This window comes from Erigeron canadensis, chromosome 8, assembly GCF_010389155.1.
Source record: "Erigeron canadensis isolate Cc75 chromosome 8, C_canadensis_v1, whole genome shotgun sequence".
Taxonomy (NCBI): Eukaryota; Viridiplantae; Streptophyta; class Magnoliopsida; order Asterales; family Asteraceae; genus Erigeron; species Erigeron canadensis.
The window spans coordinates 2,082,111-2,096,722 of NC_057768.1; the positions used below are offsets into that span (position 1 = coordinate 2,082,111).

General features: G+C 31.9%; 1 long non-coding RNA gene across 1 annotated transcript; it reads left to right on the plus strand.

Moving 5' to 3' along the window:
• Positions 1-3,430: 3,430 nt before the first annotated feature.
• Positions 3,431-7,164, plus strand: LOC122578988. Its single transcript, XR_006320571.1, has 3 exons — positions 3,431-3,766; positions 3,922-3,996; positions 6,428-7,164. It is a non-coding gene; the product is annotated as an uncharacterized LOC122578988 (long non-coding RNA).
• The last annotated feature ends 7,448 nt before the right edge of the window (positions 7,165-14,612 follow it).

Genomic DNA, 14,612 nt, shown 5'->3' on the forward strand with positions numbered 1-14,612 from the left:
GATTGTTGATCGATTTTTTAATAACACTATTAGATCTTATGTATATGAACAATCAAAGCTTTTCTTAATTTTCAAATAAGTTTTTCTTCCCCTTTTTGTGTTTTTGAATAATCAATAGTTGCAAAGGTTTCAGCCGTTGTGAACAATATGGTTTTCACGCTTTTTTTGCTAGTGGGTACTCGACATCAGTGAAATATGGGTGTTCATATATAGCTTTGCTCTATTTCTTTATATACAAAGTTTCATTTTAAAATGAGGTAATGTGCAATTTTGTTTTTTACTTGCTTATATAAGGAAACGCCAGAACATTTTCCTCTTTAAGACTAACAGGAGCAAGGCTTTATGAGGAAGCCCCTCATAGGGCATCTCTTGACAAGTGGCAATCCACTCATCAAGGGGCTTCCTCTCATTTAATCTTGGAGCAAGGCTTCTCAAAAGAATGCCCTTTTGTGGGCCAATCTTGTATTTTTTATTTTTTGTTTTATGTTTTGTTTAATAAAACTTTGTTTTTTACAAATTTTTACCCTTGAGCTTTTATCTTTATATTTTTAAGCTTGGAACTATGTTTTGCAACTTAACCAACTTTTGTATTTTTAAGCTTGGAACAAGATATACACAAAAACAAAGTTTTTAAGCTTCAAATGTCCAAATATCCAAAACCAACTACGTTAGACGCAGTGGAAACTATTATTCGTATTTTGGCGACAAAAGCCATAACCACTATCAAATGTCCGAATATGGAATATCCAAAACTTGTTCATGAATATCATTCATAGTGAGTCAATAGCATAAAAGAACATATGGAAACTAACCAATCCATGCAGTTTATACAGACCAAGATTCCATGCAGTTTATACAGACCACTTTCCAGAAGTCAAAAATCATTTAACGTGATTGTCATTTGTAACCCATTACTTGAAAAAGTCAAGATTCCATATCTCTAACTAAGAAGTACGTAGTGCTAGCAAAGGATATGGCCACAAACATAAATCTGGGTTGGTATCATTTGAGAAGTTAAAAATCTTTAAGTTTAAAAATTCTGTTTTCGAAATGTATATACCTATACAAAAATTTGTAAGATAGATAGATAGTTGTGAAATACAAAGAAAAGGGGTTAACTACAATTGTAAAAACAAATGGATAGAAAAATAAAAGTGTTGGTGACTGGTTATGTACAAAAAGAAAAGAAAAGAAAAGAAAAGGGGTTGAAGTGAAAAAGCAAAATATTAAAAAGGGATTATGGCACCGGAATGTAACCAACTATGACTCAATGGTTATGTAATGTAGTGACCTTTCAAATTGGCTATCTGACATAAGTACCTTTCATTTTTGTTCTTTTAATGTATCCTACCGGGTAACATCCTATTTGTAAGCGGTAATGCCACGTTGTACGTAAAAAATAATAGGGATTAAGGCACCGGAGTGTAACCAACTATGAGTGAATGGTTATGTAATGTGGTAACCTACGAAAGTGTTAAAAGTGATGTAAGAACCTCTCTGTTTTGTTCACTCGATGTATCCTACCGGGTTACTCCGACAACTTTATACTCTGGTCATCTTCTCCGGCTAATTTCCGGAACTATCTTCCGTAACAACAATTTTTTCCGGAGAGCAAATGTGAAACTGTAACTCAATGTCTAACTTCAATCCCGAACATAAATTAACACTAGATATAACTAGATGCATATATACATTTATTGATTTCAGAACACGATTCAATAATAATCATACTTAAACCATAATCCCCAAATTGGATTGTGTTATGATCACCCCATCATCGTTAACCATAAAGATCTGGCCATCCCATCCCCACCATAATCAAGATCCAACAACTTTGGTTTACAATGGGGTAAAAGGGGGGATTTTGACAGAGAATGACGATGGTGTTTGTCTGGGTGGCAGTTGTCATTTGTTTGTTTTACTGGTGGCAATCAGCGGTGGCACGTGTCTGGATGTGGAGACGGTGGAGAGATGGTCGCACCTTTTGAATGGAAGAAAAAATGAGACCGAGAGCACCCATTACAACCTCGTCAGAGTCTAAGACCATCCACCATCCATTTCGTCGGAGTTTATAACCCACAACCGTAACCATGACCGTACAACAGGTCAACCAGTACATGAAAAGTACAAAAATGAGAGGTTCTTACATTAGATAGCCAGTTTTAAATATCACTATATAACATAACCATTCAGTCATAGTTGGTTACTCTCTAGTGCCATAATCCCAAAGTAAATCTAACATTGTTACCGGCTACCGGTACAACAGGTCAACCGATACACAAAAAGAACAAAAATGAAAGGTACTTACATCAGATAGCCAATTTGAAAGGTCACTACATTACATAACCATTGAGTCATAGTTGGTTACATTCCAGTGTCATAATCCCCATTAAAAAACATAGATAGATAGCCTTTTCAGTAGTGGGATACATCTCCAACGTCTCTTTGCTTCTTCAAAGTGAAGGCTTCAATTTCTTCACGCCACCCCAAATTTTCTGACATATAACGCCCCCAAGTCCAATGTAAGGGGCTTTTCAGGGCGTTTCCAAGCATAAAAATTGAAAAAGAGCGCCTTGCTCCGCTGAGTCTAAATGAACTTTTATTGGGCACATTCTGTTTGTGTAATAGATTAACAGGTACAAGTTTCATACATTTATCTGTATTTGAACTTTTATGTCAAAGTCTATACTTCGTACAAATATACAGTATGAGACATACAACTTACCATATCTTTTCGTTGCAACTTTACCAACACATAGTAATAATATCCTTTTATTTTTTTTATCCTCTCTCTCTTCAAACAAGAACATCACCATCTTTACTAGATCCCCTTTTTTTATCTCCTTCTGTTTTCTAAATATTCTTTTCTAAATAATTTCAAACCTTATTAATCAAAATCAAATGATAAAAGAGCACAATAACCATGTGGGTAGCGGTTAAAATTTCTAATCATCTGTGGTGGCTGCCATGGTGGTAGGCGGCGGCTGTCATGGTGGTAGGGAGGTTGGTGGCGGAACAACAGAGAGGTAGGTGGTAGGATGGCTGCACAGCAGCGGTGGCTTCCAGGGAGGTGCTAATCACTACTAGCGGTGGCGTCAAGACGGCAGGGAGTTGTGGTGGTGGTTGGTGGCGTGGTCGTGGCTGAGCAAAGAAGGATAGTTGCAGCTGAAATACAAAGGAGGAAAGATTTGTATGTTTTGGGGTTTTTTTGTCAAAATGTATCAGTATCAATTCCATTCGAATTGAAAATATTCCATGGGTTAAGGGAAGGATTTGCGAATTCTCTATTTTAAGGAATTGAAAGAAAGTTTTGAATTCCAATTTCATATTTTTCCAACCAAACAAGGTAAAACATAGAATTTAGATTCTAATTTCATGGAATTCCTTAAAATTCCATGAACCAAACACCCCCTTAGTTTCTTGGAAGAAAATCACTAAAGAGCATGGATATCTGCCAATGGTAACACAAAATATATTTAAATAGCTTAAAAAATGATTAATATAATTAAATGATAACACAAAATCTACTTATACGATTTTCGTTATCTGTTCATACATCAGGACCTGCCGCCGCGAAGTGCGAGCACAAAAACTAGTTTTGAATAAGCGTGGACCAAGATTGCAAATATGCATATCGTTCTATATTATACTCCCATAGACACAAGCAGTTTCTAATTTCTTGATTGTTTCTTTTCCTTTTATTTTTCTTTCTTTCTTTTTCTTTTTTCACAATGGATATCGTTATTGGAGATCGTCCGAAAAAATCGTAAGCCCTATATTATATACATTACGTTTCTCCGCTAGTTTTTTCTTGTAATTTTTAATTCTCACGGGTTTTATCTTATAAATTAAATTTTTTTTAACCTATAATATAGATAACTGTCATTAATAATGGTTAAATGTTTTACAATATGATTGTAGGCTAGACGAGCTCATGGACAAATTGCGCCGCAAACCTCCCGTCTACGAATCTCTCCTCATCCCGGGTTTCTTGAGGTTTATTCACTGAACCAGATTATTTCGATTATTTCTATTTTTAGTTCTAAAGTTATAGCTGCATCTATACCTAATTATACTGTATGAATCAACATCTGTGGTAAAGTTTATCTACGTTTTAGAAAAAGGGTTATATATATATATATATATTTTTGTCCGATATAGTTTTGACTTAATATTAATCGGGTTGGTTAAAGCTTGGTGATATTAGTCAAATTATATATGTTTTGCATATTGATTAGTTGGCTAATATCATTTACTTGTTTACATTTTAAGTCAAATTTGTATAAATTTAGTTCTTTATTATTTGCATAAGTCATTTCTAGGTCTCTCATATGATTTGGACACTTATTATAGCTAAAATGAGTTAATGATGGCTCAAAATCGTGATCAAGTAAAGTGATGATGTGCTGACATACTATATGGTGAAGTTAAGTTAAGAAATCTACCTATTATAAAAAGACCCTTTTTCTTAAGTGAAGTGATTCTTGTACCACATATATTAACTAATTTACCACATGTATGCTTTAATGGTTTGTACGGTATGTTTTAACAGTTGTACTGTGTGGTAGATTTATCAATATTTGTGGTACGAAAATCATTTCTCTTGCTTAATGTATCCATTTTCAATATATGCCACGTGGACAAAAATAGTTGGAAACTGCTGCCTCCATTATAACTTTTTTTAATATAACATTCCCTAGCCTTTTTTTTATCCATAATTTTGGTACTCTTTCTCACTTTATTTTTTTAAGGGTTTGCTAAATACAGTCTTTAGGGCTGTACTGTGTTTAAGGTGCATAAATTGTTTGTACATTTATCATAAAAATCAGGGGGCGGACTTTTAATATGGAAGGTACAAAATTTTTTATGCACGTTTAGGGGTTGTATTTAAGCATTTCCCATTTTTTTAATATACTCTACTGCTACTTTTTCTTTTCCTTTTTCATAGAAAAATAAATATATTGCTTCCTTTTTCAAAGTCTAAATTAGCATATATGAAATGAAGATGAAGATTAAGAAGGTATTCATTTTAGATTTTGTGTGGTTTTTCTTCATGTATTTTATGAAATTAGCTTATAAGTTATAGCTAACGCTATATAAAGTTGATGTCTAAGGGTTTCCTTTACAAACAATGGAATGATTTCAATTTTCAAAATTTACTTTTGCATATAAAAAAAATACGATATATGCACTCTTCCTTTTTCAAAGTCTAAATTAGCATATATGAAATGAAGATAGAGATTAAGAAGGTATTCATTTTAGATTTTGTGTGGTTTTTCTTCATGTATTTTATAAAATTAGCTTATAAGTTATAGCTAATGCTATATAAAGTTGATGTCTAAGGGTTTTCTTTACAAACAACGAGCATAGTACCCGCGTAATGCGGCGGTGGTGGGGAAGCTAATCTGGTGGTGGCGTTGATAGGGTTTTACTTTGCTAGAGACAAAATGCTTGAAGGGCATAATTGGTATATCACGTGAGAGGGTGCTTAGCATGGAAGATTATTTAAGGGCATTTTTGTCTTATCAGGTTTTTAATTAACTTAAGGGCTCCAGTTTAGATGAATTGATTTCAATTATCAAAATTTACTTTTGCATATAAAAAAATGATGAATTGATTTCAATTATCAAAATTTACTTTTGCATATAAAAAAATACGATCTATGCACTGAACTTCACCGTTTTTGCCGACAACAAGAACAAAGTTGACTACCTATTGTTTCCCCTTTTAGTCATATGTATTTCTTTAATTTCCATATTACACACACATATAGACCTTGAAACCAAAAAATTTGTTCCCAAAGTTAAAAAAGAAAAGGAAAATGAACTCATTTTAAAAAAAAATTTCTCTTTTTATAGGTTGAATAAAAGAAAATAGTGATTAATAACTATTTTATTCTCAAGACATCATGGCATAAAAAACAAGTTCCCTCGATTATAAGTTCCCTCGATTATACTCGCAATATGGTAATTTTGATGTCTCGTGGTACAATTTCATTTTAGAATTTTATGTGTTTTCCATTGTTTTCTTACATATATTCTTATAAATGTGTTTTTCATTGTTTTTATTTTAATGTAATTTTATATTTATTGTCATGATCTTGTAGAGCATGTTAATTATTTTAAGATGATTATACATTTTTAATATAAACTTACATATAACTATGATACATTACAATTTTATTTGTATTTCTTTACTTATATAAAAATGAACTCATGAAAGTGTATGAAAAGAAAAATCAAATCTTCTTGTTGTGTTTATTACTGCTTGAAAATTTGATTATCCATGTTGTGTTAAATACTTTCTACAAAATATCAAAGCATATTGCATATTGTTACCTAATATTTACTCGTGTTTTATAATATTTTTTTTACTTCAGCTATATGATTTACAACTTTTACAAGTATTGACCAAAAATAATGAACAGGTGTAGTTACTATATAAAGCACTAAAGCTGTACAGTTTAGAGAAATTATTGTACAAAGCAACAAAGATTGAAGACAAATGAAAATGGTCATGATGAGGGTTGATGGTACATGGTTGGTAATATGGTATGGTATGAGTTATGTAGTGATGATGTACCCTCCTTTAAGGCTGCAATTTAAAGGCTACATCTACGGATGATGTACCCTCCTTTAAGGCTGGAAGTTAAAGGCTACATCTAATATTTAGGCCGGAGCCTAATCCACCAAATAAGGTCCGGACATATTACCAGGAACATCTCAAAACACTATGATAAGGCTAAGGAATCGCCAAGGTGTTTTGTACTACGAATGACGTATGTCTAAAGGACTAAGCACAGACCTTTTGTCTACACTCGACAATACGACGAAGTTTGTTATGCTACAAGACACGCCGAATAAAGGCCTCTGACTAATAGACGTCATGCTAAAGGGGACCAACTTCTGGACCCTTCCTTTGAGCCCTATAAATACCCCCAATAAATCTCTCTAAGAGACCAATGAAAAACACACACAAACACCTCTCAAATACACTTGGTGGCGTGAAGCAACTGTGATACTTCACACCAATTGGGAACCACCAACAAGTCTAAACATTTCATTATCATTTTTTACACCAAATCAATCCATACTAATTTAAGTGTAACTTTACCCTTAAACATGTAGATTATGAAAGTGAAAATAGTCATGATGGGATTGATTCTATAGGTATTGATGGGTCGGGTTAAATGGGTTTCGGGTTATTTGGTTCGGGTTATTCGGGTTTCGAAGAATTATAAATTAAACCGTAACCCAAACCGAATAAGATTTGGGTTATTCGGGTTTGGGTTGTTCGGGTTCGGGTTCTTTGGATCAGGTTTTGGGTAACCTAAATAACATGTGATTGACTTTACGTGCATTAGTTACGGAACATTGCAACAATCTAATTTTAATTTCGAAAACTTGAATAACAGGGATACTTATACTGATTAAGTTTGTGCGTTTTTGGAATTCTTGCATGAAAAGATGATTGTATTATTAGAATAAAAGTCATAGACAAAACAAAAAAAAAATTATAAACTATATAAAAATATAAAAACTACTGATATTAAATAAACAAAATTTGACAATATATGACTCTTCTTATATTCATATTGTTATTATCTTTTATTAGTGTATTTTTAAACATTTATTATTATTTAACTTTGCACAATCTTGATTTTGTTTATAAATCAAAATTTAATATTCAAATAATATATACTTTAAATAAATTTAATGTGTTATATTATTGTGTGTATATATAAACGCATTTTATTTGGTTATTCGGGTTGACCCAAATTATAAAATTTTCATCCGCAACCCAAACTAATTAAGCTTTGGGTTATTCAGGTTGACCCAAACGATGACCCACAAACCAAATAACCCAACCCATTTCATCCAAACCCATTTGGGTTGGGTCGGATTGCTTGGGTTTGGTTATTTTCAACACCTCTATAATCTATATAGTATGGTATAAGGGTATCTCTAATTGCATCAACCTATTAATGACTTTTTATTATTTCCATACCACCAATTTATAATATTAAATTAAGAATGTTAGATAAAGTCATATTAATATAATGTATTTATAAGTTGGTGTGACTGTTTTTGAAAAAATTTCTTTCATCAAATAGGTTGAGGATTCTCAACCTTTTGATAAAAAAAAAAAAATCTTTTCCAATGGTAATAAGCTTTTCAATGACTTATTAACATAAAAAAAAGCTTTTGATCAACCCACCATTATGAATGCTCTAAGTTGTGTAGATAATATTTCAATTTGGTTGGCCCATATCAAAAATAGAGGTCAAACAGAATGTATGGTCAAAGACTAAAAATATAGACATATTAGATTTATCATTCAAGATATTGTTGCATAGAAATAGATAGAATTGTTTAAAATAAAATTTAAAGCAGTAAGTTTAACAAAAAAAAAAAAAAAAAAAAATTGATTTTTCACTTAAATAATTAACTATAATGATTTTAATATAGTAATATTATTATTTAAAAGATATGATGATAATGACCATTAGATTAATATTTCATATATTAACTGCTGTTGGAAGTATATTAGCTCACTCCATTGAATCTCAGCATTGTATTTCATTTTAAAAGAAATGATTAAAAATTTTGTTAAATCACAATTCATATAATATGTATTATACATAATAAAATGACTATCCACAAACTAATTTTTATCTTAAATATGGTGGTATTTTTGTAAGAAATTATGACGAATCGAGCTATACATACCTTTTCCAAATATGGTGGCAATTTTATAAGAGATTATGATGAATTGTGGTATATATACCTTTCCGGCATGCTAACCATAGTGACATAGTGTAAGTCTTATGCTTATAAAAGTTCGATAATTATATCCCGTAGTGAATTTGTGAATATGACTTAAATTTTAACTAAAAATGCCAATCGATAGTCAGCTATTAAAACTTAAAATAGGGTGAATGAATATGTAGCTATAAATGTTGACAAAATCGTAGCTGCATAATGCAAGCAAAAGTAATAATGTTGCGTAAATTATACTAACAATTACCCAAGGCCGGTTATAGAGGTGGACAAAGTGGACGACGGGCCGAGGCCTGATTTTTTAAGGGGCCCGATTTTTTTTTTGTATATACAATAATATATATGTAATTAACTTAGCTCATTACAAATTATAACAATTAACCAAAAACTAAACCATATAATTTAACTTACATAAAAAAAACCCACTTACACACCTTTTTACGGATGAAAAAAGTTATATATTTCAATCTTGGAATGTAGTCACAAGCTATTCTAATCATTGAGAATAACTTTTGTTATGTTTATTAATATACTATAACTTTTTTCATCATTTTATAAAAATAGTTTATGTATATAGAACCTCTATAAATTTATACTCAACAACTTAATAACCTTAATAAAATTAGTAATATAAAGTCTAACTTAGGGGTCTTTTTTCTGGCTCGTCCGAGGTCTGTAAATTCTCAGGGACGGCACTGCAATTACCATATCTTAGTGTTTATGATATAACAATTTTGTAAGAACATCTTTAAGGTAGATCTTGAATACTTTCTTTTAAATAAAGAAAATAAGAATTTATAAGAGATTTTTATGAAAAAGCTTAATCTCTAACAATAAAAAGCTTTTTAGAAGCTTGAAATATATAGTACAACAATAAGTTCAATTAGGAACCTATAGGTTGATAGAAATCAATTTTTTTATTTCTAAGTCTTACGTTTTAAAAATCATTATTTTATTTTATTTCAAACTTTTAAAACTTTTTATTATTGAAGGTAAATTTTTTTTCATAAAAACCTTATAAACATTCTTACATCTTTTTCTACAAAAATATTATTCAAAATTAAGCATCGAAGATAATCTAATAACAATAACTATCTATTACTTATAAAGTTTTTTTAAAATTTTTGGTTTTCTCATAAAAATATAATTAAAACCTTAATTTACATACTACATCTATAATCTATAATATATTATAAAACAAATCTATTTTTCAACTTTCAACATTCAATTTCAACAATGTACACATGATAATGCATGATATAACATACATCAATGCATACAACTTTCTTTCTCCTCCATAAATCATTTTATTTCTTTAATTCTTTCAAAATCTTTTATCTCAATAACCATATATCGATAAATTATAAAAATTATATGAGTGTTCTTAAAATTTCATGCTCTTTTATTAGAGTTGTCATTCGATATACTTTCGACGAATTTTTAAATCCGATGACGGAGCCCTTACGGCTAAGGCATTTGACTATGACACTCTATGACATATCACCTACAATGACCTATCACACTTTATGACTTATCACCCTCATCATTTTACCGCTGCAACACGCGGATACTTGTTCTCGTTCCACTATAAGCGTCTCATACATTTATTTAAAAGTGTTTGTTAGAGAGGGCCGTGCAAATGCACGGCTAATAATTCTCTATATACAAAAGATGAAAAGAATGAGCCAGCTGCTGTTTTGCCAAAAGCTAAATTTTAAACAAGTGCACGGGAGCTACATGATAAAAATAAAAAAAAAAAAAAAAAAGCAACACATTTGAGCCAATGTTCCAGCAATGTTTTCACGAACCCAGATCCATCCACTTATTTAACTTTCTTTGTTGACTACAATGTTGACCGCCCAACACACCATGCCACGTCGCCCCTCATTACTTTTATTTCCTTTTGCGACTGGATGAATAATGTATTTTTCCTCATTTACATGGTTGTCCATTAAACTGGATTATTGATGTGTATCACCCATATACTTTTTAATTTTTACATGGTTGACCAACTGCTGATCTGATAACCTGCTATAACAGGTTAATCTCTATTCACATAGTTTCTCATTAAACTGGGTGACTAATGTACTTTCTCTCATTTACATGGTTGCTCATTGAACTGGATTATTAGTATATATCACCAACATACTTTTCTATTTTTTACTTGGTTGACCAAATATTGACCTGATGACCTACAATAACAGGTTAAACTCTATATTTACCTTTTATTTTTCCAGAAATTATCTTCATCAATTTTTCAGGTGAAAATTCCGATACAAATTCCAGCAACCATGTTCTTTCGTTTCAAATTGACCCAAACGTCCATAAACTGGGTCATACTGGGTCGTCAGTTCAGAAATTTAGATGATACTAGACTTTAAAATATTTCCAAGCGAGTTATTATTGATCAAAAGGAAAAGTAAAATCCTAAAGTACGGGTCATAACGGATTGAGTTGATTGCTGGGTTGTTAAAGCTTAGGTTGAAGATCATAAACTAATTTATATTGATAGTACAATTATACTATTATTGTATTATTAAAAATATAAACATATCTACTATATGCTTATACAGTTATTATATAATATTATATTATAGTTTTATAATAAGATTTTATTAAAAATTAATGAAGAGGATGAAACATAAATTAATAAATTTTTGAAAAAAATATAAATAAAAATAGAGATTAACTTGTTATTGTAGATTTGTAGGTCATCAGGTCAACATTTGGTCAACTATGTAAAAATTAAAAAAGTATGTGGGTGATGTATATTAATAATTCGATTCAATAGGCAACCATGTAAATGAGAGAAAGTACATTATTTATCTAGTTCAATGGACAACCATGTAAATAGAGATTAACCTGTTATAGTATGTCATCAAATCAACAGTTGGTCAATCATGTAAAAATTGAAAAGTATATAGGTGATACACATCAATAATCCAGTTCAATAAGCAACCATATAAATAAGAGAAAGTACATTGTTCATAAAGTGATTTAACCCTAAATAAAAAGCAACACATTTGAGCCTATGTTCCAGCAATGTTTTCACGAGCCCAGATCCATCCACTTATTTAACTTTCTTTGTTGACTACAATGTTGACCGCCCACTCACACCATGCCACGTCGCCCCTCATTCCTTTTAGTTTCCTTTTGCGGCTGGAAATAAGTTAGCACAAACTTCACTTCCATTATTTTTTTTTTTTAAAAACTAGTCAGTATTCAACATTAGGGACACCTTAAACATTAGGGACACCTTATCGTATAATGGTGAAACCTTGCATGTACTCTAGATTACGATATGTAGATCATAAGCCGTTACAAGTGATTCAAAAGAAAAACCCCTATGACATATCATTCTAGAGAGTCGAACCCATGACCTGAGGTAAAACCAGGGATGAGTCGGATGACTCTAGCCAGTTGATCTAGCCTTCATTGTCTACATCTATTCATCTATTTCTTGTATTTGGCTATCCAAGCTCCACGTAACGACAATCTTATTATTGTGATGGCCACATATTGTTGGAGATTTGGACGAATAGGAAGAAGACACGGAGCCCCGTATATATATTTTGGGAGTGTTACTTTTGGGAGGGGGCTGCTTATTTTGAGTGTTGGAATAAACATGGTTTGATTCAAAGGAAAATACTCACCAGATGATCATGTGGAACCTGTAAGAGCATTAAAGCATAATTGCTATTGATTTCGGGTTCCCATAACAAGATGATTGAGTAATAATGGGATGATGAATTTGGTTGTAACATGATGGACGAATTTCTAAGAGAAAACCACACGAAAATTAGGGTTTAATATGAGTTGGGATTTTCCATAACTTAGGGTTAATGACTCTCTATTTGTAAGGAGAGTGTTTACACATTCAACCCTTTTGGTGTTTAATGTGTGCATCATTAGTCCTCTTAGTTTACAATCACCTAATGGGAAACCCTATACTACTTCTCGAAGAGTAAATAAGCCCATTATATATTTACTAGACATAGGGATTTCAGTTATCGTCAATTATCATATCAGGAATGATAGATGATCAGTGACGGTCACACTAAAGTGGTTCCAACATTCTCCCACTTGACCAAATAATCATTTATCTATGAGTATTCAAATAAGTTCCGGAATAATACTCGTTTTGTTTTAAACCAAAATCATAGCCAATAAGTACAGTCGTAGAGAATAACATCAACTCAGGACCCCCACTAGTCAAACTATGACTCAAATTTAAAACTAATAAGCAATGATCAATTGACTAAGACAAATTTTGTTATATAATTCTTTACACTGTTATGAGCTCGAAGTGTAACTAATAGACAAACAAAATCTGAATAAGGAGGAAAATTTTACATTAATGTAATAATAATGACCAATAAGTACAACATTCTATCTTAATGGGACATTTAGTAAGCCTCATCTTCGACATGTGTCCTACGAAGATTTTAGGAGGAAGACCTTCAGTCACTGGATCCATTAGCATATTTATGTGTACTTATGTACTCAATACAAAGAACATTTTCCTCAATCAATTCACAAACAGAAACTTTGTATCGAGATACACCTCAGCGCCAGTTGAACTGTTACTATTCAAGCAAGTTACGGTAGCTGAGTTATCACAGTAAAGCTTCAGTGGTCTATAAACAAAGTTGACGATTTTCGAGTCCACTGACCAGGTTCTTTAACAACATCTCATGACATGAAATTATGAACGTTTAGCCATCATGGGGACGTTGCAGTCAGTTTTTATTTATGACTTCGTCAAAAGTTAGGTTTGCCAGCTAATCATAAATATACATTCAGAAGTAGATTTCTTATTGGAATTAGAACATCCCACTACTTCTAAGTTGTCACCTCTTCTATAAGTTAGTATGTAGTCTTTGATCCTTTGTAGATATCTTAGAACCTTTTAGCCACTTTCCAGTGTACTAATTCAGGATTAAATAGTTAACTCCCAAGCATACCAGTAATGTAAGCAATATCTGAACAAGTGCTGACCTGAGCTTACATAATGCTCCCAACTACTCATGAGTAAGGTATCATCCTCATTTTCCCCTTCTTTAATCTCAATGTTCGGACTTTGGAAACAATCACATACATTTCCTTTTACTAATAGATCTATAGTGGGTGTGTAGTGTTGCATGTTATGGCGTTCTAAGATGTGTTCAATATAAGTCTTTTGAGAAAGAACCAGAACATCATTACGCCTATCTCGATGTATTTCGATACCTTTAACATAAGAGGTGTCATCGAGATCTTTCATGTCGACATTCTGCGAAAAATAAAAGCTTCGACTTACGCAACATATCCAAGTTGTTACTTGCAAGTATATCATCCACGTGCAAATCAAGGATTGTAAATTTACTCCCACTGATCTTGAGATAGGTGCATTAATCCACTTGAATCTTTAGGAAGTCTTGTCCTTTTATGACTTTGTTAAACTTAAGGTACCATTTTAGTGATGCTTGCTTCAACCCGTATATGGACATATTTGCACGTATATGAACTTAACTTTTTCAACTAATAAAATATGATACTACTAGAAATGCAACCATTAAGTGTGTACATATTTTATTAGGGTTTATTTGGTCATAAAAAGAGGACACTCACCTTATGATTGAATGAACCAACATGAGAGTCGTTTTCATTGCTTAGTTAACGAAGTCGGGGAATACTTGTGACCGCAATACTCGGATTGGTTAACACTAGTGAGTCTAAAGTTGAAATTTGTTATTAAAAGAGCAACCTCTAAATGGTAAATTGATATTTTGTCTTACGTCGCGCTTGTGAGAAGGCTAAGGGTCATAAGTCTTAACTTGTCAATCCGTTTTA